The sequence below is a fragment of the Oryx dammah genome, unplaced genomic scaffold, assembly GCF_014754425.2.
Source record: "Oryx dammah isolate SB20612 unplaced genomic scaffold, SCBI_Odam_1.1 HiC_scaffold_23, whole genome shotgun sequence".
NCBI lineage: Eukaryota > Metazoa > Chordata > Mammalia > Artiodactyla > Bovidae > Oryx > Oryx dammah.
The window spans coordinates 130,006,592-130,011,474 of NW_024070207.1; positions in this window are offsets into that span (position 1 = coordinate 130,006,592).

Below are 4,883 nucleotides of genomic sequence, written 5' to 3' on the forward strand. Positions count from 1 at the left end.
ATTCTTTACCCGCTGAGCTTCCAGGGCAAGCCCATCTACCTATCTACCTACCTGCTGCTGCTGCTGCTAAGTCGCTTCAGTTGTGTCCAACTCGTAGCGACCCCATGGGCTGCAGCCCACCAGGCTCCTCCGTCCATGGGATTTTCCAGGCAAGAGTACTGGAGTGGGGTGCCGTCGCCTTCTCCAATGCGTGAAAGTGAAGTCACTCAGTCGTGTCCGACTGTTAGCGACCCCATGGACTGCAGCCCACCAGACTCCCCTGTCCATGGGATTTTCCAGGCAAGAGTACTGGAGTGGGGTGTCATCGCCTTCTCCAATGCGTGAAAGTGAAGTCACTCAGTCGTATCCGACTGTTAGCGACCCCATGGACTGCAGCCCACCAGGCTCCCCCGTTCATGGGATTTTCCAGACAAGAGTACTGGAGTGGGGTGCCGTCGCCTTCTCCGATCTACCTACTTACGTATCATCTAATATCTCCATATCTCGTCTCTGGGACCTGAGACGCCCACCATCCCTGGAGACGACCCTCGCTCTCCATGTTTGTCTCCTTCCTGACGCCATGGCCGCTTCCAGGAACCCTGGAGATGACCCTCGCTCTCCATGTTTGTCTCCTTCCTGACACACGGCTGCTTCCACGATCCCGCCTGCATCCTCTCAGCTCCCTTCTTGGAGATGTTTCCCCATCAATCACCTCCTTAATGCTCCTCCTAAATCACCCACAACGCCATCCCTCTGGAAGTTGCCTCAGGCTTCAGGGCTGCCTTCGGGGTTTAAGTTCTTGCGAAATGGGTATTTACAGTAATCCATTTAGCAATTAGGATTATCTCCGTTTGTGGGAGCTTGGCAGGGAGAGGACGCGGCGGCCTGGACACCGTGCAGGCGGAAGAGGGATAGCCTGAGGTTTCCAAAAGGAGACGACTCTGACCCATGACAGCTGTGCAGAGCACGGCTGTGTGATGCTACTCACAGGGGAAAAGTCCCTGGGTCGGGAAGATCCTCCGGAGGAGGGCATGACAGCCCGCTCCAGTGTTCTTGCCTGGAGAATCCCATGGACAGAGGAGCCCAGGCGGGCTACAGTCCATGGAGCCACAAAGAGTCGGACACAACTGAGCAACTAACACTGATAATACAGGGGAAAAGGGATTTCTTTACGGACACGCCTGTTGATGGCAACAGCTGGGGTCTGTCGGGGGTGGCGTGAGCACTGCAGACGAGGTGTCCCCAAAGGTGGAAAAATACCAGGAGATGACATGTGTGGAGTCTTCCATATGAGCCTTCTGCAGAGAAAGGTGTCATTCCAGTGCCGTAGACAAGGAGCAGCCACTTGTTCTGAAGATTTCTGCTTGAATTCCTTGGAACGAAAACTATGACAAACCTAGACAGCGTATTAAAAAGCTGGGACGTCACTTTGCAGACAAAGGTCTGTATAGTCAAGCTATAGTTTTTCCAGTAGTCATTTACAAATGTGAGAGTTGGACCATAAAGAAAGCTGAGCGCCGAAGGAAGAATAGATGCTTTTTTAAAAAAATTAATCAATGAATTTTGTTAACAATTTTATTTTTTTTAATTTTTTAATTTGTTTAGTTTAATTGGAGGCTAGTTCCTTTATAATATTGCAGTGGTTTCGCCATACATTGACACGAATCAGCCATCTGTGCAGCTGGAGAAGACCCTTGAGCATCCCTTGGACTGCAAGGAGATCCAACCAGTCCATCCTAAAGGAAGTCGGTCCTGAATATTCATTGGAAGGACTGATGCGGAAGCTGAAACTCCAATACTTTGGCCACCTGATGGCAAGACCCGACTGATTGGAAAAGACCCTGATGCTGGGAAAGATTGAAGGCAGGAGGAGAAGGGGACGGCAGAGGACAAGATGGTTGGATGGCATCACCAACTCGATGGACATGAGTTTGGGTGAACTCCGAGAGTTGGTGATGGACAGGGAGGCCTGGCGTGCTGCAGTCCATGGGGTCGCAAAGAGCGGACACAACTTGGTAACTCTGCAATACCTATCGTCTGTCTACTGTCTTTTTATCTATCTGTCTATCCATCCATCCATCATATCTATCCATCTATCCCACCATCTGTCTACAGAGAGAGACGGAATCTCTTCTGAGAAGTTGGCGCCCATGATTATGGAGGCCCAGACATCCCGCCATGAGCCGCCTGCAGGCAGGAGCCCCCTTCCCACTTGCCTGCCTGGACAAGAGAGGACTGAAAGTTACTGCTCATGTTCCAGGCTGCTTGGACAGAACCCAGCACAGCACAACGCCCGGAACCCATGTGGTTCTGCGGCAGACACACTTCCCGTGACCTCCATGAAGGGACTCGGACTATTTCAGCACCGGTTGGCCCTCTGCGGCATGTGAGGGGGCCGTGTCTAGACAGCCTGTTTTCCCCGCATCCGAGCCAAGCCCGCTGCACATGTGCGCCGGTTCTCTGGCAGCCCCGTCTTGCACAAACATCCTTAATACCTGTGGTCTGTGAACTGGGAGTTCAAGATCGGTGACTTTTTAAGGAGACATCGAAACCTCAGACGCTGAGTGGGATGATCAGTCTATGACATCAGGCCTCAGACTGTCAGGAGATTAGAGCGTCCACGGAATTGAAATTTTTTTTTTTTTCAAGGTTCTGTTTTTTTTTCCCTCGTGCTGAGATGGTTTTGCATTCATTACAAGTCAAGCTGTTTCACAGATGCCCATTGCACGGAGAAAGGAAGCTGCCTCTTGTCACCAGCCAGGGGTCTCCGAGGATAATCGAAGCCCCCAGGGGCATGGGAGAAAACTCTTGAGAGTCCCTTGGACTGCAAAGAAGCTGCCTCTTCTCACCAGCCAAGGGTCTCCGAGGATAATCGAAGCCCCCAGGGGCGTTGGAGAAGACTCTTGAGAGGCCCTTGGACTGCAAGGAGATCCAACCAGTCCATCCTAAAGGAGATCAGTCCTGAATATTCCCTGGAAGAACTGATGCTGAAGCTCCAATGCTTTGAACACCTGATATGAGGAGCCGACTCACTGGAAAAGACCCTGATGCTGGGAAAGATTGAAGGCGGGAGAAGGGGGCGACAGAGGATGAGATGGTTGCATGGCCTCAGTGACTCGATGGATGTGAGTTTGAGTGAGCTGTGAGAGTTGGTGATGGACAGGGAGGCCTGGCGTGCTGCAGTCTACAGGGTCACGAAGAGTCGGACACGGGTGAGTGGCTGACCTGCAACATCGTGAACAAGAAAGGCACATGGCTACCCACAGAAAATTCTGTACACCAGTCTAATGTTCTTCATAGTCAGAGCACAGATCCATTCATCCCAGACATGGTGCTGTAGAAGTCCTAAAAGCCCCCAGATATGAAAGAGCTAAATCCTGTAAAATTGCCCCAAATTGCTAAATACGTTTATGTACGCCTGCTTCTACAGCAGCTATATAGGATAGCTATAGAACTCTACAATATGTTTGTATGCACATACCCTGGTGGCTCAGGCGGTGAAGAATCCGCCTGCAATACAGGAGACCAGGGTGTGATCCCTGGGTCGGGAAGATCCCCTGGAGGAGGGCATGGCAACCCACGCCAGTATTCTTGCCTGGAGAACCCCATGGACGGAGGAGCCTAGAGGAGCCTGGCGGGCTGCAGCCCATGGGGTTGCAAAGAGTGGGACACGACTTAGAGACTAAACAACACCAACAGTGTGCATATTCTCATGTTTTCTTACATTTATTTTAACATTTTCTAGGTGAGCAAAGGACAAGAAGAATCAGGCTTCCCAAAAGAAGAATCACGTAGGTGAGTAACCCGTTAAAAAGTGAAGTGAGAAACTTACTTTGGGACGCAGCTTGCTGTCTTTGGAGGTGCAGGAAAAGAAAGCGTGAGTTGCTCAGTCATGTTCGACTCTTTGCGACCCTGTGGACTGTAGCCCACCAGGCTCCTCAGTCCATGGGATTCTCCCAGGCCAGAATACTGGGGTGGGTTGTCATTTCCTCCTGCAGGGAATCTTCCCAGCCCAGAGACTAAACCTGGCTCTCCTGCATTGCAGGCAGATTCTTTACCAGCTGAGCCGCTAGGGAAACCCAAGAGATGGAACCACTTAAGAAGTCAGAGGCTGTCTTGGTGAGAGTGATGCAAACTGCCTTGACGAAGACGCCCCAGAATTTTGTCAACTTATCGCAGTTTCAGCCAACTTTTTGTTTCAATTACTTATCCATTCCAGGTGTTCCTGCTTGGGTAGATTTCTTCCAAGTGGTGAGTGACAGGTCCAGCATCCTTGCCAACCTGGTCCTCTGCCATCTTCGACGCCTGCCTCCCAAGGTACTCCTGTTTGCATTTCTTGCTTCCTTGCCCTTGCTGTTTTTGTGTCTGTTGCTTGAACACCATCCAGCTGAAAGAGCTAAAACACAGGCACGCTTACGACCCATGGGAGGTTTCCATGGTGTTCATCCTTCCCCTGGCCGGAACGTCACCACACAAGACACCTCAAACGCTAAGAGCAGCTGGGATGTGTCCTCAAGCTGAGATGGTAATCTAAGTCTGGTATCACGGAGTATGGTATCAGTGAGTAGCTACTGTGAAAATGAAAGTGTCAGTTGCTCATTCGTGTATGACTCTTTGTGATCTCATGGACTGTGTAGCCCATCAGGCTCCTCCGTCCAGGGGGATTGTCCAGACAAGAATATACAGGAGTTTGTAGCTATTCTCTTCTCCAGGGGGTCTTCCCAACCCAGGGATCAAACCCAGGTGGTCTGCATTGCAGGCATATTCTTTACCCTCTGTGCCACCAGGGAAGCCCTCTGCCCATGGGTAAAAACCCTCTGTTGATGTTTGTGCAAACAGTGATTGCACTCTTCCCCTTGCCGCTAGTACTGTACGTTGTACAATCGCTTTGGAAGTCCATTGGG